This window comes from Pseudophryne corroboree, chromosome 5 (assembly GCF_028390025.1).
Source record: "Pseudophryne corroboree isolate aPseCor3 chromosome 5, aPseCor3.hap2, whole genome shotgun sequence".
In the NCBI taxonomy this organism is placed as follows: domain Eukaryota; kingdom Metazoa; phylum Chordata; class Amphibia; order Anura; family Myobatrachidae; genus Pseudophryne; species Pseudophryne corroboree.
Window position 1 is genome coordinate 821,751,967 of NC_086448.1, and position 23,506 is coordinate 821,775,472.

A 23,506-nucleotide genomic window follows, 5' to 3' on the forward strand; every position below is an offset into this window, starting at 1 on the left:
GGAACTGTTGTGTCCCTCTTCATCCATGAGGATTCAAGCCACTTGGGAAGGATACTCTGCAAGACCTGTGGAAGAGAATAGTATGAGGTTCCAGCTATTGGTAATAGTGTCACCCTGGTATGGAAAAGAAGAGGTACAAGCAACACGACACAAGCAGGTTACAGTGGGCCCAAATGCAACCCCCCGGCACTTGCGTAACTACACATCCAAACATTCCCTGACAAGCATTGGTGTATCAGGGCATGATTGGATGTGCAGTTTTGCAAATGCCGGAGGGCTGCACTTTGGACATGCCGGGGTGACTTGGACAGGAGGGATTTTTGGGCAGTACATCTCACCTGAGGGGGGTTGTCTGCTACATGGCGGAGGGTCAGGTCCACATCACAAGTAGGTCGCCCATGGTAGAGTTGGATAAACGGGTCCAATATTTGCGGCAACCCAACAACAAATACCTAACAGCCAGCCACCCGGCATGTTTCCTGTTTCGAACTTCTCAAACAGCGATGACTGACTTAGGATGAAGGAGTCGTGAGACGATCCAGGAAATCCCACAAAAATATTCAAAAATTTCATGTTGACATCACAGACCGCCTGTACATTCATGGAATGGAAATGTTTTCGGTTCCGAAAACATTCTTCCGAATTCCGTGGCGGTCTGATCTGCACGTGGGTACAGTCAATCACGCCCAGAACATTGGGAAATTTGTATTTGGTAAAAAAGCCTAATTTGATCTCACGACATTCGCTGTCCGTCTCTGGAAATGTGATGAACTGGATCGTCAATTTGCGGAAAGCCCTAATGACCTGGGTTATACAGCGCGACAGTGTCGACTGTGAAATACCGCATGTTTGAGACAGTGTAGGCTGGAATGTGCCTGACGCCAAAAAATGAAACGTAGCCAACAGTTTCTGGAAACCGCTGACTGCGCGATTGGTCCGTGCCCGAGGTTCCAGGTCGGCCTCCAACAGAGCGTACAGCGAATATATGTCGCGAGTCGATAAGCGATAATTTTGAATCACCTCGAACTCGCTGAGATCCTCCAGTTCATGCCTAGTGCGATACTGGTGTGGACGTGGAAATGAAACCCGCAATACTGGCTCACCCAATGCAGACATTTGCTGACCTTGATCCTGATGTCCACCAACCCTTACTTCCTCCATGCTCGCAGCCAGCATGAACATCACAATCTGGTCAGAAAAAGGCTCCATTATTGTAGTCAGTACAAAAATAGGATAAATGTGTTTTAAAATACAGGGATTGTCCTAAAAAAATTATTCTACAACAGAGCTGACTGTAAATGGCTCCTTCTCCCTGAAGTCTCAAAAAACCGGGAGTGAGGAGATAGGAGGGGCTTTGCAGAACTGTGGAATCATGGGTAATTTCCCTCAGCAGAGTGAAGAAAAAAATATTCTTTTAAAAAATCAATTAAATAATACTTGTGAGTCAAAAAAAGACAAACCAAGTAGATAATCCCTTCAAATATAAATAGATATGCTATTAGCAATCCAAAAAGCAAAAAAAAAAAAAAAATTTAAATTTTTTTTATTAGATCCCGCCAGCAAAGTGAGGCGGACTGAAAATGACGAAAGTGCGGTCGAAAAGCAATGTTGTCGAATCGTCATTCTTCAATTGAATATACTTTTGTCGAAAAGCCGCTTTTTGACCATTGCAGACATGTCGAATTTTGAAAATGACGATTTGCAAAAAGTCGAGTCTGAAACAGAAAATATTTTGTCGAAAAGTACTGTATTGCATTGACGAATCCAATTCTACATGGTTTTTTGTCGAATATGTCCCGTTTTTCGACTTTCGCGTCAATTTGACCGCAATTGCATATACCCCTAAGTATTATATCTATTATGCCAAACATACACTTACTAAGTATTTTGATTTACTTCTCTGAAATTAAAGATGTGAGGTTTATTTGTTATTTTTTTTTTTAGTGGCTGCTTGTCCTGCCCTTTGCCTTTACCACTGTCATGTTGGCGTGCTCTGGTGGAGCGTCTTGGTGGTGATGACACTGGTGTGATATTTGGAGTAGTCGTACCAGAACTGCTGCTTGTTTGCTGTTGGTGCATGGATCTGAGTGTTTCATTGAGGTTAGTGAGGGTGGCATTGAGTTCACGTGTAGCAGCATTTTTATTGTCTACAATTCTGAATAAAGATTCATTGATCTTTTGATTGTTTTGAAAAATGTTCATATAGCTTTGCTGTTGTCTGTGCTGTTCTTCCATTAGTCTGTGCTGTTCTTCCATTATGCGCTGTAAGTTGCCCATGACCTGTGTAATGTCTGCACGCATGAGTTCCATGGTATTGCCAATTCTCGTGGTTTGTTCATTTGGTCTACTCATATTTCGGGTCATTCTTCTGAGGTGAATTGGTAGGCTTGCAAACATTTGTGTCTGCCTACGCAGGCAATCTTCATTAGTGGCCTGCTGTCTAGCCCAAATGTTCCAAAACACTTGATCAGGGCCTTGTGTTACTGGTGTTGTTGGGCTGTGTTGTGGTGGTGGTGTGCTTTGCTGTGGTGGTGTTCTCACAGGTGCAGGGGGGCTGTTGTTGCGGAGGGATGCTGTTACCAGGACTAGAAGCTGAAATTAACAAGAAATATCCATTAGTTATCCATATGTTTGTGAAATTATAACAAATCAATAAACATTGAACACATGTCATTGACTTGGTTTCAGAGATCCTGGCAACCAACATCATCACTCATAACTTAAATACATACATATGCCTGTTTGTGGAAAATGTGTCTGGTTACTTCATTGTGAAAGCAAACACATGAGTTTTTTTGTAGATCAGATATACTCCACCATAAAAACACATTGTAATCCATAATGTGTTACCTTATAGATTTTCAAAAACAAACATGGTAATATTTTTATATATATTTGGCAATGTTAGGTCAAACACACATGTAAAAATGTGTTAAACAACCTTACTATTGTTAAAAATTACACATGAGTTTCTGTTGCAGCATCTTCGACACAATGTGCTACTATATGGCTGAAGTGGACATACATATCTTTACAGGATGTGGACAAGGCCATTTTGCTAGGATTCCATTTCATGTTTTACTGACTTCGTTAAGTATATCAGTTTTTGTTCAGTTTTGACTTAATGGGTAATTGTGAGTTGATCGCAGCAGCAAGTTTGTTAGCAATTGGGCCAAACCATGTGCACTGCAGGGGGGGAGGGGGCAGATATAACATTTGCAGAGAGAGTTAGATTTGTGTGGGTTATGTTGTTTCTGTGCAGGGTAAATACTGGCTGCTTTATTTGTACACTGCAATTTAGATTTCAGTTTGAATACACCCCACCCAAATCTAACTCTCTCTGCACATGTTATATCTGTTCCCCCTGCAGTGCACATGGTTTGGCCCAACTGCTAACAAAATTGCTGCTGCAATCAACTCAGAATTAGGCCCTTAATGCAATTAAGTAAATGTATTATTACGATCTGAATTTTTAAAAAATTATCTCAGTTTGATACTCACAATCAAGATGAGGGGAGTATGGTTGGCGTCTTGGAGGTGTGTTCAAAATTTGGAGTGGGGGGACCGAACATACTGTCGATAATCTTCGTGGCGGGGTAGCCTGCTGTGGTTGGCCCTGGACATCAGACCTTGCTTTCTTTGCTGGCACATGTTTTTTTTGGTGGTGTGTTATAGAAGTCCGCCTTCTGCTGCTCAAGACTTCTTTTGATGGACCTACTGTAGTATTGAAAGTTTAATTTTGTTATGGCCATTCCTTTACAAACATAACCTATACTACAATGGACACTTTACCTGCTTCCGCAGCGTCGTCATCATCATCAGAGGTCATGGGAGTTACTGTAGGACGAACAGTACTGGTTTTTCCCAACACTGTAAAACAGAAAACATAACTCATGTATTCATGCTATTGTTGATACATCCACCCATTATGCTTATAAACTTTTAATATTTTAAAAATGCTTTGTTTTTTAAAACACAAAAACATAAGGACCGTAAACCAAAAAACCACTACATAAAACAATAAACATTGTCCAATAGCCATATGCACTATGGAAAGTGCAACACAGGAAAACATGTACAGGACACAGACATAGGACACAATTCCAAATACATACACTAACAACCAAAAACACACACATCTTCATTTTGTCATGAAAGGAAAAAATTTACAGATGCAATATAGAAAATGCTCTGTGATGTGGCACTCCAAACAAACATTACCATAATATGAGCCAACCAAAAAAATAACCCACAAAAAACAAAAAAAACAAACTAAGTCTGCAGTGTTGTGTCAGGGTACAAATACAGACTCAAAATTAACAAACAAATAGTGGGTTTGTCTTAAAAACAATTACATTCAGTACTAATGACATTACACATGTAAGTGGTTTCCAAACCACTTTCCACTACTCCAGCCTCTAACATGACAACCACTGTTTTGGCCACATTGCACATGGATAACCTAAATATAAAACATAGTCCAAATTTAAAACTTAAAAATGTACAAAAGGAAACCATTATTGCTGGACAATTCAATGACACACCAAGTCCAAACTACACATGGAAAATATACAGAAAAAAAAAATGACATACAATAAAGTAAGATGTTATATTGGCTTTTGTAGAAAATATTACCCAAAACAATGTATTTGCTGACACACACTTGAAGATGGAAGGAATATGCAACGTCACATGACACACATTTAAAAAAAACAAAAAAAAAACAGAAGTAATGTCATAGAATGTAAATGCAAATACACATGCTCACCATTCTTCCTGGGCCTATCTGAATCCCGGGCATGGGTTGCAGAGACTACTTCAGGAGGTATTACACTCCGCATGGGCTCCTCATACTCCAGATATCTTGCAATATAGGGCTGCCCACCACCGGTTTTTCGAGCCGACTTCGCCTCCTTGGCCATTTTGGACTTGACACGTCGCTTTATGTCATAGTACCATTTGCGGCACGTGTCCTCCGTCCGCTTGACCACCCCTCACTATTGACAGCAGCAACAACTTTCACACACAACACCGTCTTCTTCCGTGTTGGCACCTTGGCGGACTCAGGCCCAAATAGCTGCCGCTGATACTTCATCAGCTCCTGCACCAATGCCACATTTTCTTCATAACTAAACTTGACATTCCGCCCAGTCTTAGTAGTGGTGCGTGGCTGCGGAGCTGTCTGACTGTCACTATCACTGTCACTTGATGCTGCTGCAGCAACCTCACCCACCTCCTCTACCTCACTAACCTCACTCACACTCACTTCCTCCACCTGACCGACCTCCTCCCCCTCACTCACACCCTTCACCTCACCCACCTCTGAGTCACACATAATTGTGTGTCTAAACACTTAACACAGAAAAAAAAGACAAACAACACACTCCTCCACTACCACTGCACAACTCACACACACACACACACGCACACACACACACACACACACACACACACACACACACACACACACACACACACACACACACACACACACACACACACACGCACACACACAAACACACACACAAACACACAAACACTGACAAGGGACTATAAAGAAAAAAAAACTTGGACAAAAAATGAGACAAAACCACAAAGTACAAGACAACAAGAATGACAAGACTACTTTCAAACACAATACTACACTCAGAAATCGCTACCAACACTCCTCACCAAACCACAAATTCACCTACCTCCACAGCACAACCTCCCTCCTCACCACTAACTAAACCCACGAGGTGCGGACGGTTTGGGGCGTATTTATATGGTTGCGCACAGACACTCCTACATCTGAAACACAACCAATCACGAATGGGGATGAAAAACGAAACTAAAAGTGAAAAGTCGGCCGGGGGTTAAAAAAAAACACTGCCGCGTTTAACAAAGAAAAAAAAACGGACCAAACAACAAAAACACGTACGCAAACGACAATGACGGCCGTAAATGTGCCAAAAAAAAACGACTGGCATCGACATCGGAAAACACGAAAACAATAAAGTCGACTGCTTCGTAACTTTGCGTATATAGGCCCTCATTCCGAGTTGTTCGCTCGCAAGCTGCTTTTAGCAGCATTGCACACGCTAAGCCGCCGCCTACTGAGAGTGAATCTTAGCTTAGCAAAATTGCGAACGAAAGATTCTCTAAATTGCGAATAGAAATTTCTTAGCAGTTTCTGAGTAGCTCGACACTTACTCTGCCACTGCGATCAGTTCAGTCAGTTTCGTTCCTGGTTTGACTTCACAAACACACCCAGCGTTTGCCCAGACACTCCCGCGTTTTTCCCAGAAACGGCAGCGTTTTTTCACACACTCCCATAAAACGGACAGTTTCCGCCCAGAAACACACACTTCCTGTCAATCACATTACAATCACCAGAACGAAGAAAAAACCTCGTAATGCCGTGAGTAATATACCAACCTTCTTAGCAAATTTACTTGGCGCAGTTGCAGTGCGAACATTGCGCATGCGCAATTAGCGGAAAATCGCTGCGATGCGAAGAAAATTACCGAGCGAACAACTCGGAATGACCACCATAGTTTCAAATAGTTGCATGAAAATGCACCCGCTACAAAGCGAGTTTAAACACTACACAAACCCACTCAAACACGAATATTAGTAAATATTGGCCCTGTTGTCCGCATTTGTGTTAAAATAATTCCACACCGAAGAGGTGATTTTTTTTGTAATTTGACCAGGCATGTCAATGGCCATATTCGTCCCACGGACAACAGGTGTCTCCCCGGGTGCCAGACTTAAACAAACCACCTCACCATCAGTATCCTCCTTGTCAATTTCCTCCTCAGCGCCAGCAACACCCATATTCTCATCCTGGTGTACTTCAACAGTGACATCTTCAATTTGACTATCAGGAACTGGACTGCGGGTGCTCCTTCCAGCACTTGCAGGGGGCGTGCAAATGGTGGAAGGCGCAAGCTCTTCCCGTCCAGTGTTGGGAAGGTCAGGCATCGCAACCGACACAATTGGACTCTCCTTGGGGATTTGTGATTTAGAAGAACGCACAGTTCTTTGCTGTGCTTTTGCCAGCTTAAGTCTTTTCATTTTTTTAGCGAGAGGATGAGTGCTTCCATCCTCATGTGAAGCTGAACCACTAGCCATGAACACAGGCCAGGGCCTCAGCCGTTCCTTGCCACTCCGTGTCGTAAATGGCATATTAGCAAGTTTACGCTTTTCCTCAGACGCTTTTAATTTTGATTTTTGGGTCATTTTACTGAACTTTTGTTTTTTGGATTTTACATGCTCTCTACTATGACATTGGGCATCGGCCTTGGCAGACGACGTTGATGGCATTTCATCGTCTCGGCCATGACTAGTGGCAGCAGCTTCAGTACGAGGTGGAAGTGAATCTTGATCTTTCCCTATTTTACCCTCCACATTTTTGTTCTCCATTTTTTAATGTGTGGAATTATATGCCAGTATCAATAGCAATGGCCTACTACTATATAAACTGCGCACAACTGAAATGCACCACAGGTATGGATGGATAGTATACTTGACGACGCAGAGGTAGGTAGAGCAGTGGCCTTCTGTACCGTACTGCTATATATTATATACTGGTGGTCAGCAAACTGTGCAAAACTGAAATGCACCACAGGTATGGATGGATAGTATACTTGATGACACAGAGGTAGGTAGAGCAGTGGCCTACTGTACCGTACTGCTATATATTATATATTGGTGGTCAGCAAACTGTGCAAAACTGAAATGCACCACAGGTATGGATGGATAGTATACTTGACGACACAGAGGTAGGTAGAGCAGTGGCCTTCTGTACCGTACTGCTATATATTATATACTGGTGGTCAGCAAACTGTGCACAACTGAAATGCACCACAGGTATGGATGGATAGTATACTTGACGACACAGAGGTAGGTAGAGCATTGGCCTTCTGTACCGTACTGCTATATATTATATAATGGTGGTCAGCAAACTGTGCAAAACTGAAATGCACCACAGGTATGGATGGATAGTATACTTGACGACACAGAGGTAGGTAGAGCAGTGGCCTTCTGTACCGAACTGCTATATATTATATAATGGTGGTCAGCAAAATGATGCACTATACTCCTACTAAATATATACTACAATGCAGCACATATATGGAGCGTTTTTCAGGCAGAGAACGTATAGTACTGGTGGCACTGGTCACTGGTCAGCAAAACTCTGCACTGTACTCCTCCTATATAATACTGGTGGTCCCCAGTCCCCACAATAAAGCAGTGTGAGCACAGATATTTGCAGCACAATGCAGCACAGATATGCAGCGTTTTCAGGCAGAGAACGTATAATAATGGTGGTCACTGGTCACTGGTCAGCAAAACTCTGCACTGTACTCCTCCTATATAATACTGGTGGTCCCCAGTCCCCACAATAAAGCACACTGAGCACAGATATTTGCAGCACACTGAGCACAGATATGGAGCATTTTTCATACAGAGAACGTATAATACTGGTGGTCACTGGTCCCTGGTCAGCAAAACTCTGCACTGTACTCCTCCTATATAATACTGGTGGTCCCCAGTCCCCACAATAAAGCAGTGTGAGCACAGATATTTGCTGCACACTGAACACAGATATGGAGCATTTTTCAGGCAGAGAACGTATAATACTGGTGGTCACTGGTCACTGGTCAGCAAAACTCTGCACTGTACTCCTCCTATATAATACTGGTGGTCCCCAGTCCCCACAATAAAGCACACTGAGCACAGATATTTGCAGCACACTGAGCACAGATATGGAGCGTTTTTCAGGCAGAGAACGTAGATATTTGCAGCACATTGAGCACAGATATTTGCAGCACACTGAGCACAGATATTTGCAGCCCCCTGAACATAGAAACTGAGAGGACGCCAGCCACGTCCTCTCACGATCATCTCCAATGCACGAGTGAAAAATGGCGGCGACGCGCGGCTTTATATAGAATCCGAATCTCGCTAGAATCGGACAGCGGGATGATGACGTTCGGGCACGCTCGGGTTAACCGAGCAAGGCGGGAGGATCCGAGTCGCTTGGACCCGTGCAAAAAAAGGTGAAGTTCGGGCGGGTTCGGATTCCGACGAACCGAACCCGCTCATCACTAACTGAAACTCTCTCAAACTTGCAGTAACAACAGAAGAGAAAGATAAAGCTATTTCTGTTCCTTAGATAGCTACCCCTGCTGCATCTTCTGACATTTTGGGGCACCTGAGATCAAAGGAGAGGTCAGGTATAGCTAATAACTGATATTTAGAGAGTACAACCAAAAGGGTGAGTAGGGTGGGTGCTGTTGTTAAGTGGCAATGAACAATGACATTTTGAAGAACAAGCTAGTGTTTGTTCGTTGGATGGCTTTCCACCAGTCAACAGCTGCAAGGCAGACTACCGCATACCTGGTGGTTGTATTAAGTATACCTGTACTTTGGGTGTCAGAAGGCCTCCAATAACCTCTAACAAAAGTATGTATTGATGAGCAACACACTGCCTGTATTATGGACTGTAAAGGTAAACCTCTAGCAGATCCCAAAACAATGGTAGGCCTGCTTAAGGAGTGAACCTTGAAGATAGAGGTATCTATCCCTGAATTCAACATGACAGAAACTATCCAGCCCCTGATGATAGAAGGCCTGGCAGGACAAAAATGCTTATGATATGTGATAAAAAGGTTAGAAGTGTCGCTCCTCGGTGGTGCTGTGAATGTGATGTAAGTTGATAGCCAATCAACTTTGCAAAGATTGGGGTCTGATTGCTCTCTGATGAGGTCTAATCCAACCAGAGGAGTTTGAATGGATCTGGTCTTTGTGTGTCCTTTAAGATCAGTACGGAAACCCACTGGAGATCCTTTGGCTGCAAAGACAAAAATTTGGGTTCGGGTGACTGGTGTTTGGGATCCCACCAGTCACCATACCAGCGCTGGGATCCTGATCTTTAGATTGTCGGCAGGGCGCGAGGACCCTATCAGGCTCGCTGCTCTTATCACAGGTTCTATTCCTACTCTATGGGTGCCGTGGACACCCATGAGTGGGAATAGTCCCTGGTAGTCGACATGCCAATTGTCGAACTCCGAATCAGCCAGAATCTCGGCATTGGTATAGTGACCGATACATCCCAAGAGAAAAGATAGCAGCAAAGCTAGCTTTTTTGACAGTCCAAAAATGTCAGCAGTGGGATGAAAAGTAGCTAGGAAGTTCAGGAAATAATTAATGTCCCATTTGGTAGAGTAGTGTAGGCACAATGGACTGGACAAGAAAATACCATTAAGCAATCTTCGGTTTAGTTTATTTTTAATAAGTCCTGGAATTAGGAGAGCAAGGGCAGAGATATGCGAGCTGAATGTGGTGGAGACTAAGCCTGTCTTGAACATACCAGCAAGGATATTCAATGCTAAATTGAGTTCAGAAAGGGAACTAGCGGATGGTGCTTGTGAAGCCCACTAGGAAATAAACTTGTCTATAATGGACTGGTGTCTGTATCTCTTTATGGGTTTAAGAGAAGCATTTATCAAGGCCATGGAAGAGGCTGGGAAGAGAATATGGGAAGAGAAGATTGGTCCACAGGAAAAACATTGCATCCAGGTGGAGGGCTCCTTGAATCTAGATTTTGGACACAAAAGTTGGGATCTATGCATTTAAAGAGGTTGCAAACAGGTCTACTTGAGGCTGACCAAAGGTCTTCATTATGCTAAGAAAAATCTCCAGTCTCAGACTCACCTGATTCAGCATGAGTCTAGAGAACTGACTAACTCATTCAGCTCCTCTGGAGTGTACATGGCGAACAGGAGTATGGATTACTCAAATACCCAGTTCCAGACAATTACCGCCTCTCAACAGAGCATGAAGGATCAAGTGTCCCCCCTCTGTTGAGATAGGAAACTGAGGTCCTGTTGTCAAGGCAAAGGAATTTAAAACTGGTTTGTAAGTACCTTTCTGTTGCTTTATTTTTCTCTGTTGCAGAACCTATTAATTATTTATTGCCAGTTATTTATAAAGAGCACACATATTCAGTAGTGCTTAACAGCAGTGGCGTAAGTTCGTCCTAGACGCCCGGAGGCAATATAAATACAGGTGCCCCCCTATATAGAGGCAAAAAATTTTTTTTTTATATATATATATATATATATATATATATATATATATATATATACATACACACACACCACACCAATATTGATCCTGCAGGCTATATATATATTTATATATATATATATATCCTGCCATTCTTTGCAAGCATAATGGCGTATGCATGAAGAAATTTCCAAAGGACAGCTCTTGCGGTGAGAGCTATTCTTTGCCATGATACAGTAGAACTTCCCGGTGTATGATCCGGAGTCCTATCTGTGCATGCGTGGGCTGATGCGCCCCACTAGGGGGTGCTGGGAGGGGTCCAATGGGTAATGTGATAGAAGCCCATCTAAAGATGGTGTTGCCCACCGCATCCAAGCCCTGGGGTCTAGGCTTGGTGGATAAGTAGTAAGCCGCCAAACCTCTGAAAACTGCATTTTTGGAGGTTTGGCTGCATTTTTAACCTTGTGCCAATGATACATCCCTGCAGACCAGTGCCAGTTTGGGGTCCACATGGGCCTGGAGCTGAAAGTGAGTCTATTATGTGACCGATACTGCGGGAGGGGAGGCAATCATTTTGCTGGCTGTCGGGATTCCTAGCGGTCAGGATACCGACACCAGAATACCGTCTCACAGGTCTTATTCCCATTCGTGGGTGTCCACAACACCAATAGAGTGGGATGGGAACCACCGAGACCACTGCGTTGCGAGCGCAACAAGCAAGGGCCTTCATTGCGCACGCCCCCTGCCAGAATTCTGACGGACGGGATGCTGCTGTCAGGATGCTGACAGACGGCATCCCGTCTGTCGGTAAAACATATGTATTCCCTGCGGGAGGACAATTAATTATGGGAGGAAGATGGGGAGGGATGGTCGCGGGCGGGCAGAAGGACTTGGCAAATGGGGGGGGGGGGGGGCAGATGGAGTAACAGAGGTCTGGAGGACGGGATGAGGCAGAATGGGGGTCATTGTATATATGACAAAAATGCAGATTCATTAAACGGGCATTGAAACGTTGCACTACTTCAATTGGTGTCAGTGTGCAAATCATTGGAGTGCCGCACCACCTCTATTTTGCTAAACTACTTTGCTGTGAGGGCACCCAATGTATTAGTCTATTATGTGGCTGTGCCAGACCCCTACCTCAATCTATATATACAAACATACATACAGTATACTGGCAGTGCACTTATACAGGGAGAAAGGGAGCATAGATGGATACCTTGTGTAGTGAAAGAAGGCTCTTCTCTCCTCCCCAATTACCAGAGGCAGAGCGCAATAAGAAGTGTAATCCAAGGCAAGCGTGGTACCAGCTCTTAAACACCGCCTCGCACGTGTGTCCATCCATCCCGTCCCCCCCTTCCCCACAGCAGCGGGGCAACGGTAGCAGCAGCTCCTCTCCTACCTCCCACAGCAGGCGCGCACCAGCGTACTCTCCTGGGGTTTGCGCTGTAGTGGCGGCTTACAGGAATGAGTCAGTTCAGTGACGTAACTAGAAATTTTTCTCCCCCAAGCCAAAAAATTATTCGCCCCCCCCCCCCTCCATAATTGGCAGTATAGAGTGTGTGGCTTCATTGGGATGGGCATGGCTTACCATAAAGGGGTGTAACATTGCAGGAAAAGACTGCGTTATACCCCAGTTTTCCAACCTGCACGCCCAGGCGGGAAAGAAAATTAATCCTGATTCATGCCCCTTACATTATTTGTAATTTTTCCTCCTTATAGTAATGCCCAGTATACATTATGCCACATACTGCAGTGGCCCTTAGACATTATGCCACACACAATAATGCACATGACACAATATGAACACACCATAATGCCCCCGACACATTATGCCACACACCGTAATGCTCCCGACACATTATGACAGGAATCGTAATGCCCGTTATACATTATGCTACACACTGCAATGCCCCTGATACATTATACCACACACCGTAATGCCTGTGACACATTATGACAGGAATCACAATGCCCGTTATACATTATGCTACACACTGCAATGCCCTTGATACATTATAGCACATACAATGTCTTTGACACAGTATAACACACACCACAATGAGCCTGAGACATTATACCACATATCACAATGCCCGCGATATAGTATACCATACACCGTAATGCCCGACACATTATGACACACACCGCAATGTCCGTGATACATTATGCCACACACCGTAATGCCCATTATACATTAAGTTCTACAGTAAGGCTTCTAATTACTTTTAAATTACCTGCTCGTTGCCAGGGGTTTCATGCTCTTGGTTCCATGCACGGTGCCAGGGGTTTTCATGCTCAGGTTGTCATGCTCGTTGCCAGGGGTTTCATGCACTGGGTGTCATGTTCGTTGCCAGCGGTTTCATGCTCTTGGTTCCATGCACGGTGCCAGGGGTTTTCATGCTCAGGGTGTCATGCTCGTTGCCAGGGGTTTCATGCACTGGGTGTCATGCTCGTTGCCAGCGGTTCCATGCACGGTGCCAGGGGTTTCATGCTCAGGGTGTCATGCTCGTTGCCAGGGGGTTCATGCACTGGGTGTCATGCTCATTGCTAGGGGGTAGTGCGTGTTGCTAGGGCCGTGCTCCCAGTGCCACATATGCCCCCAGTGCCAGATATTCCCCCACAGTGTCAGGTATATGCCTCCAGTGCCAGGTACATGCCCCCAGTGCCAAATATACCCCCCCAGTGCCACATATGCCCCCTCAGTGCCTGCTCCCCCCGTGCCAAATATTCCACCACAGTGCCACATATGCCCCCTCAGTGCCTACTCCCCCACAGTGCCAAATATTCCACCACAGTGCCACCTATGCCCCCTCAGTGCCAGCTATATGCCCCCAGTGCCAGATATTTCTCCACAGTGCCAGGCATATGCCCCCAATGCCAGATATTCCCCCACAGTGCCAGGTGTATGCCCCCAGTGCCAGATATTCCCCCCACAGTGCCGGGTATATGCCCCCAGTGCCAGATATTCCCCCACAGGGCCAGGTATATGCGCCCAGTGCCAGGTATATGCCCCCAGTGCCAGATATTCCCCCACAGGGCCAGGTATATGCCCCCAGTGCCAGATATTCCCCCACAGGGCCAGGTATATGCGCCCAGTGCCAGGTATATGCCCCCAGTGCCAGATCTTCCCCCATATGCCCCCAGTGCCAGATCTTCCCCCACTGTGCCAGGTATATGCCCCCAGTGCCAAATATACCCCCCTCCCCAGTGCCACATATGCCCCCCGCCCCAGTGCCAGGTCTCCTCCCCCAGTGCCAGGTATATGCCCCCCAGTGCCAGGTCTTCCCCCACAGTGCCAGGTATATGCCCCCAGTGCCAAATATACCCCCCTCCCCAGTGCCACATATGCCCCCCGTCCCAGTGCCAGGTCTTCCCCCCCAGTGCCAGGTATATGCCCCCCAGTGCCAGGTATATGCCCCACAGTGCCAGGTATATGCCCCCCAGTGCCAGGTCTTCCCCCCCAGTGCCAGGTCTTCCCCCACAGTGCCATGTATATGCCCCCCAGTGCCAGGTCTCCCCCCCCCCCCAGTGCCAGGTATATGCCCCCCAGTGCCAGGTATATGCCCCCCAATGCCAGGTATATGCCCCCCAGTGCCAGGTCTTCCCCCCCCAGTGCCAGGTATATGCCCCACAGTGCCAGGTATATACCCCACAGTGCCAGGTATATACCCCACAGTGCCAGGTATATGCCCCCCAGTGCCAGGTCTTCCCCCCCAGTGCCAGGTATATGCCCCCAAGTGCCATGTATATGCCCCCCAGTGCCAGGTCTCCTCCCCCCCCAGTGCCAGGTATATGCCCCCCAGTACCAGGTATATGCCCCCAGTGCCTGCTCCCACCTTGTGTTGGAGGGACATGGAGCGCATCGCGCGTCTCCTGTGTCCCTCCCTGGCTCTCTCCCCCGGCCGGTCTAATACAGGAAGTGCCGGTTCGTGAGCCAATCAGAGCTCACGAATGGCACTTCCTTAGACCGGCCGGGAGAGAGCCAGGGAGGGACACAGGAGACGCGCGATGCGCTCCATGTCCCTCCAACACAGCAGGGAGGGAGACATCAGATTGACATGCGGGCGCTCGTCCGCATGTCAATCTGTGTAATGTCAGAGGCGCCACTGCGAGGCGCCCTCTGCGGGTCAGGAGCCCGGCGGCAGCCGACTCCGCTGCCTCCCGGACTTCCGCCCCTGCTTAACAGAGAATATTTGGCCATTCACATCAGTCCCTGCCCCAGTGGAGTTTACAGGCTATATTCCCTAATACACTTACATGCACACGCATTCACACTTAGGGTTAATTTTTGTTGGGAGCCAATCAACCTACCAGTATATTTTTGGATTGTGGGAGGAAACCGGAGCACCCGGTGGAAACATGGGGAGTATACAAACTCCACACAATTATGGCCATGGTGGGAATTGAACCCATGACCTCAGTGCTGTGAGGCAGTAATGCTAATCATTACACCATCCGTGCTGCCTGGTGGCAAATTACTGCTGTTTTTTTGAGCAGGGAAATATCTGGCATAAAAAATGGGGATGAACAGACCCCTTTCTATGATTTTTAATAACCACATGTCTATTGTAATCTGACTCTTAAGTTATTGCTTTGGACAGAAAAGGAGGTGGGAGTGAGGATAAGTGACTTACTGTACAGTATACCTCTTGTGTACAGGAGAAACCTCCTCCTGTACACAGGAGCCTTGCTGGTCTCAGTTTGAACTGCTGACTCCACAAGAATGAACCTCATAACGAAAGGGCCATTTCGGATGCTGGTTGCCTCTCAGGTCCGCGAAGTATTTGTGGTTTTTATATCAGACTTTCACATTGCCTATAAAATCTGGGCCAAAAAGATCAGAATATGTCAGGTTAGGAATATCTACTGGCCTGGGAACTAGATTAGTTAGGCTTGCCCTAGCTAGCCAACGAGTTCTGCTGGTATTGGGTATAAAATCTAAGGTCTGGCTAATCATCAGGGTAGCTATGCAAACAGTCTTTAAGTGGTCCATCTTGGAAGCCACTAGGGTCTAGGGAGTCACCATAGTCTTCGTCTTTTTCTGCATTGTCTAGGACAAATAAGAGTGGAACCGGCAGTGTCAGAGACATTCAATTGAATAATTTTTAGTAACTTATCAATAGTATTACTCTGGGCCTTATCCCTGATGAGTGAAGCTAAAGCTGTAACCCACTAGCTGTTGCTAGGTGGCAAGTCTCGCAACGAACAAATATAGGAGCGAGTCTATTCACCCATTCTGGAACAGCACATTATCGCCATCAACATTGCAACTTTCTTCTCACACATTGTATAGATTTGAGTGCCTACCGAAATAGACATTTATGTCTACACCTAATCATCACATGATAGAACTGAAATGGTCCGATAGATACAAACAGTATTAACAATAAAAGTAGTCCTAGGAGGGAAATTCCTGGAATTTTTCTGGTGTCCGATAAGGAAGGATCCAGAACATTTCACGCTTATGAAACACAATTTCCTTGCAATTTACAAAGCCCAATTTAAAAAAAAATAGGCAAAGTGTGTAAACTGTCTTCAGTACTTTTAGTGGTGGTGGAGTGTGGGGGGGGGGTTGATAATTGAAAAATCAATTTAAACAACGAAAGGGGATGCCATCAGAAATTGTGGGGCCCGGGACTGACAAAATAGGCAGCCCCTCCCCCTCAATTTTATATATATATATATATATATATATATATATGCAAACAGGATAAAGGCGGCACTCAAAGACTTGCACAAGTAGTGAAAAAAGCATCCATGCAGGGATGCTGTTTTAATTTGTGTTACGTCCCCGAAACGTAACACAAATTAAAACAGCATCCCTGCATGGATGCTTTTTTCACTACTTGTGCAAGTCTTTGAGTGCCGCCTTTATCCTGTTTGCATATCTGTGTGGGATTGCCCCACAAGGAAGGCACCTCAGCAAGCTAATGTAGCAGGAGTGCCGGAGCCGAGCATTTGTATGTATATATATATATATATATACTAGGAGCTTCATCGCGCCCTACGGACGCTCTTCACACCGTCGCAAGGGGCTATGCCCCCTTAACCCTTGCATACCTTTCTGGGGTTCAATATTTGTGTTATATGGAGTATCACCTGCATTCCTTTGTTAGTGGTTAAATATTGCACAATGAAAGGGTGTGCGATGGTGAAGGAGGCGCAGCCCCTTGCGACGGCGTGAACAGCACCTGCAGGCCACAATGTACAGAATGTAGCGGGTGCGGGGGGTACTGCGGATGGTGTCTGTAGATGCTGCGGATAAAGGGGGGGCGGAAGTGGGGGTGGGGCTCGGATGGGGAAGGGTTGGGAGGTGCTGCGGGAGGGGGAGGGGCAGAGGAGTGGGGGATGCAGAAGGGGGAGGGGTCCGGAGGCACTGCAGGTGGGGGAGGGGCAGGGGTGCCATGGGTGGGGGAGGGGCATGTGTGGGGATGTTGCAGATGGGTGAAGGGTTCCGGAGGTGCTGTGGGATGGGAAGGGGCGTTAGTGCTGCTGGTGGGGTAGGGGTCCGCAGGCGCCATGGGTAGGGGAGGGGCAGGTACGGGTGTTGCGGCGGATGGGGAAGGAGGTCCGGAGATGCTGCAGGTGGTGGAGGGGCAGGTGCGGGGGTGCCATTGGTGGGGGAGGGGTGGGTGAGGGGGGGATCGCGGATGGAGGAGGGTGTCTGCTGATGCTGCGGGTTGAGGGGGGCAGGTGTGAGGGAGACATATAAGGGGGGTGAATGGTGGAAGGGGCCTGGAGATTGCTGGGGGTGGTGGTGGGAGCCGCGGGTGGTGTAGGGGGTCTCGAGGCACAGCATGTGGGGGAGGGTTGGAGTGCAGCATGTGATGGAGGGGAAGGTGCGGAGGTGTGGTGCATTGGGGAGAGGTCTGGAGGTGCTGCGGGTACTGTACCTGCCAAAAAGGTAGTTGGAGGGTATGCAGTAACAGGGCCAGGACAGGGGTGACAGGGTCAGAACAGGGTTGACTGGGCCAGGACAGGGGTGACAGGGTCAGAACAGGGGTGACGGGGCCAGGACAGGGGTGATGGGGCCAGGACAGGGGTGACGGGGCCAGGACACGGGCGACGGGGCCAGGACAGAAATGACAGGGACAGGATAGGGGTGACAGGGTCAGTGTAGGGGCGGCAGGACCAGGACAGGGGTGACAGGGCCAGGATAGGGTTGACAGGGCAAGCACAGGGGTGACAGGGCCAGGATAGGAGTAGCAGGGCCAGCATAAGGGTGACAGGGCCAGGATAAGGGTGGCAGGTCAAGGCCAGGGGTGACAGGGACATGACAGAACACAGGGCACGGGAGAGATTGGTATTAGGGACAGAACAGTGGTGACAGACAGATGTGTCTTACCGGAGTCACTGCTGCTGGCTGCTGCTGTTCCACTCCAAACTGTTGGGATCTGCTGCTGGTGGAGACTTGGCATGGCTGACTCTCTTAGGCTGTAGTCCTGCTTCCTCTGCCCGTCCGCATCACTCCCCCCCTCCTCAGTCACACACCGCAGACCTCGCGCAGCTGCCGGGCACTGTGGTAAGGTGAGACTGGGAGTGACTGGTTAGCCCCCAGGAGATGCTGCGGCTGGAGGGAGGAGGGGGTCATAGCATGCACGTGGCGCGGACCTCGCGGCTGCTTGGCACTGTGGTAAGGGGAGACTGGGAGTGACTGGTTAGCTCCCAGGAGACGCTGCTGCTGGAGGGAGGAGGGGGTCAGAGCCTGCAAGCAGCGCGGACTTCTGCAGCGCTACCCGCCGGCTAAAGTGTGTGAAGGAGCTGGGCGCACCTCACTGCGGGTGGCAGCGCTGCAGCTAGCGGTGGGGTTGCCGGGGCTGGAGATAACAGAGGCAGTACGGAAAGTGCACAGCGGCTGGTGACCCACAAAACTGCAGCTAAGAAGCGCGGAGTGTGCTAGAAAGTGACGCTCCTCCGCGCCAGAGAGACCCTGCTGAGTATGCTGATGTGGGGGTCAAGTATGGCATACCCCCTCACACACCCCCATATCTTACAAATGTCCCAATTGTCGCGGGACAGTCCCATTTTTTGGGGTCTGTCCTGCTGTCCCACCCGCGGGTCGCAGTGTCCTGCGGTGGGGGGGGGCAGTTGGAAAGCTCCTGTACTCGCTGTTCTGCTTAGCAGAGCAGCGGTGAATAGTGGAGACAGAGGTAGAGGGGGCATCAGGGGGTACGGATTAAGGGGGGGTTCCAGCAGCAGAGCCGGATTAAGGGGGGGGCCAGGCGGTACGTACCGTTGGCCCCACAGTTTTAGGGGTCCCCCCGGCTCGAGTAGCTCTGTCCCAGCTCAGAAGCTCCCCCAGCAACAACGGCAGCATTGTGCTACAGTCAGCACACGCTGCTGCGTATTGGCAGGTCTGTGGTGTTGCAGGGAGGCAGCAGTCTCCCTGCTTTCTTCTGCCTGTGCGGGTGTGTAGGGGGAGCGACCACCTCCTCTGGATTTAGCCCTAGCTGAGGGGCCAAAATTCCATAAAAAAAAAAAAAAAAAAAAAAATCCCGGAATTTGCATAAGGGGGCGTGGCCTCGCGGGCGCTATTAGGCCACGCCTCCAACCCCACAGCAGGCACAGCAATGAGATAGGGCTTCCCTGTCTCAAGTACCCTGTGCCCCCCGGACTCATAATCAGCCCCTGGGGGCATGCCAGCAGCTCACAGAGCGCTGGGCATGCCCCCTCACTGACGAAAACGGGGACCCTCCCGTGAAGCCACGCCCCCTTTTCGCCGTGTGTGTGTGTGTGTGTGTGTGTGTGTGTGTGTGTGTGTGTTTCCCTCCTTCTGCCTGAAGAAAGCTCATGAAGAAAGCTGGGAGGTATGCACCCTGCCTGTGCCATGTCCATACTATCTGCTTCTGCAGCTGCTCCTAGTGTCCTATAGATTTGCCCAGATCTGTGACTCATTTGACTAACTCCGCCCACTGTTGTGACTCCGCCCAGCGTTAGCAAATGAATCACAAAATCACAGATCTGGGCTATTATATAGGAGATATATAATATATATATATATATATATATATATAAAAACTTATATCTGAAAAATGTAATTCCTATGCACATACAGAGCATCACTATATTATGCCCACACAGTAATTATGCCAGTACCTGCTCATTGTCAGGGGTTCTTCTCGTTGTCAGGGGATCACCCCCCCCCCCCCCCATCCTGGCAAGGGACGCTGTTCGCGCCTTCCTGCTTCAACCTATTGAAAGTGTCCCCTCCAAAATGGCCACCACCTCAGAGTAGACAGTTATTAAAGGTACTAGAGCCTCCTCTAGTATATTTAATAACTGTCTCCTCTGAGACGGTGACCATTTTGAGAAGGATATTTTCAATAGATTGCTGCGAGCGTACGGGGACGGACAGTGGGGGCAGACGGACGGTGGAATGAATGGCACAGGCCTTCCCTTCTCTGTCAGAGAGGCTTGGCCCGGGACAGCTGTACCGCCCTGATGGCGGCCCTGAACACAGATGTATGCAATAGGCGATTAAGTGTTGGTGCTGCATGTACTATGATTAGTATACATGACATACTGAAGCTATAAGAGGAAAGTGGTCCCAGAACATGACATCCACCACATATAAATACCCTCATACAATGGCATTTGTTTGGATCATTGTTCATCAGTCTTTGTAGTCATACCGTGAAAGATCATAAACCTTTAGCTGTAATTATAGTGATCATCCTATGACATTCAGAAGACTTGTGCACTGGAAGTACTTGGCAATGTTATTTATGGCACATAGGAAGTATGATGAATTCCTAAGTGTAGACAAGTCACTCACAGTGGTATCATCAGAACTATGTTATAGTGCTGGAAATAATTGCCAGGTACAATGTTTCCCCAGCACTTCTGAGCAGATGTCACCTCACACATTTAGCAGAAGTGGATGTCCCATAATTACCACTCTCCTTCACTTTGTCTTCCAGAGCCCCTTTCAGGTCTGTCATGTGTCTTATTATGAAGTCCATTGTATAGTCTGGTTAGATGTTTTCTGTGGCTCATTAATTGAAAGCCAACGTCCCCAGTGAACAATGGGAATAACAGCAAACACATATATCTTTCGTCCATTTGCAATAATGTAATCCTCGGAGAATAGGAGCTGTATGAAGAGGAGAAGCTGAATGGTACACAGGTGCTTTGTGATGCATAGCTAAGGGAACTAAGGCGGATTCCAGAGAAGAGTAAATTATCCCTTTCTCCATTAAAGAAACATGTCGTTGTCCACAAAACTTTCTATTTATTCACCTTTACCATCCTGTTCTCTATATACAGCTTTACTGAGTGCCTATTGTTATTAATAAATTATTAAATACCATTGCAGAAAACTCAAATGTAGTAGCAGAAAACCAAAATGGCATAACATTTACTGTGCTCATGCCATCTCAGAGGATCCAGGACGGTTGCCCCTTCCACCTATAGGTTTGCTGTAGTAGGCATTCTAAAGCCTATGCTGAAGTAAATGGTGGTCCCCAGTGAACTTAGTAGACCCTCCAGTTGGCCAGTAGGTTACAGGTTAAAACATGAGTGCCTCTTCCAACTTTGGGGGTCATTCCGAGTTGTTCGCTCGGTAATTTTTTTCGCATCGCAGCGATTTTCCGCTTAGTGCGCATGCGCTATGTCCGCAGTGCGACTGCGCCAAGTAAATTTGCTATGCAGGTAGGAATTTTACTCACGGCTTTTTCATGGTTCTGGTGATCGTAGTGTGATTGACAGGAAGTGGGTGTTACTGGGCGGAAAATGGCCGTTTTATGGGTGTGTGCGGAAAAACGCTACCATTTCTGGGAAAAACGCGGGAGTGGCTGGAGAAACGGAGGAGTGTCTGGGCGAACGCTGGGTGTGTTTGTGACGTCAAACCAGGAACGACAAGCACTGAACTGATCGCAGATGCCGAGTAAGTCTGGAGCTACTCAGAAACTGCTAAGAGAGGTGTAATCGCAATATTGCGAATACGTCGTTCACAATTTTAAGAAGCTAAGATTCACTCCCAGTAGGCGGCGGCTTAGCGTGAGTAAATCTGCTAAAAGCAGCTTGCGAGCGAACAACTCGGAATGAGGGCCTTTGTTAAACTTCCAAACGTCCTCAGCCAACATCCCCAGGACCCATTACCTACCTTCCCTTCGCCATTATTCCACTTTAAGTGTCCTGTCTTCTTCCACCAATCACAGGAATCTCTTGTAGTAAATGTGTAACAGGTCAGATCTGATTCTGTTCAATTAACTTATTGAAGCCATATACTGTGTTTTTGTTTTACTGTAGTATGTGTATGAAGGACAAACTAAACACACAGTTCCACAGAAATGTGGATATACTACTGTCAGGGTACCAGATTTAGGACATAAAGCCCACCTTTATTCTTGGACCCCCTAAAACACAGCACTCACACAGATAAGGAGAATGTGCCTTATAATCACACATTTATTGAAAGGTAATGTAAAAACAACAGAAGCCTCCTAACACCACACAATCACCAAAGGGCTTGTAAAAACATCTCATTAAAAGTCCCAGGAGAGTTCCCAAAAGTAATCAGAGGCAATTGCCCCAGTTTAATACAGTTCCTACCAGGATTTCAGGTAAACAACTCAGCGGACTCTTCGGGTTCCCGAATGCATGGCCACTGTGGTTCACCAACATGGTGGGATCAAAGTAACTACAACTACTTATCATCTGCAACTTGTAGCGATACACCAGCGGACCTCCTAGCACCTACAGAATACCCACTGCCTGGGCTCTGCTAGCATAAATAGCTCCTACTGCCTCAATTACCTGAAGCTACCAAGAAAACACAACTTCCAGCAGCACAGAATTTGGAAAAACTGACACCCCCACTCCCAACACCTGTTCCCTTTTAAAGCCTCACTGAAACATAACAATGAGCATGTTTGTTTCACAGGGGCAGCAAAACAGGAAATCTTAGATGAGCATACTGAGAGATGTAGTCCTACTGCGTAGTAATTTCTAAAGAAACAGGAAATCACATCATGCTGGGAGATGTAGTCAAACTAAACCGTAACTGCTGTGGAGACAGAGAGTCCCAGTACAACCTCTGTCCGTGGAGAGAACACCTAGACCGCTAGGCTCCGATTTAGAACAATCAAGTTAGTAAACAAAACACACAGTCCACAACAGTCTAAACCCTCACACCTTCCATCTGCCCATATGCTTTGTCCTGCGGGAACCAGAATTCATCAAGACATCTCTACAACACTTTGCATCCAGGGTGCCCACAATTAAAAGTTTTCCATCTCCATCCCTGGCAGTGCACTTACAATTGTACTATGCACTCAGGAAAGATGACTAATTTTACGTTTGAACTCATGTTCCAGTTGGTAACCAGACCTCCACTGGTCCATTGTCTGTCACTACTCTATACCTATGCTTTATCAGTATTATCCTAAAGTATACACATATTACATGTACTATAGATGACATACAGTATGCTTGGCTTTTATTT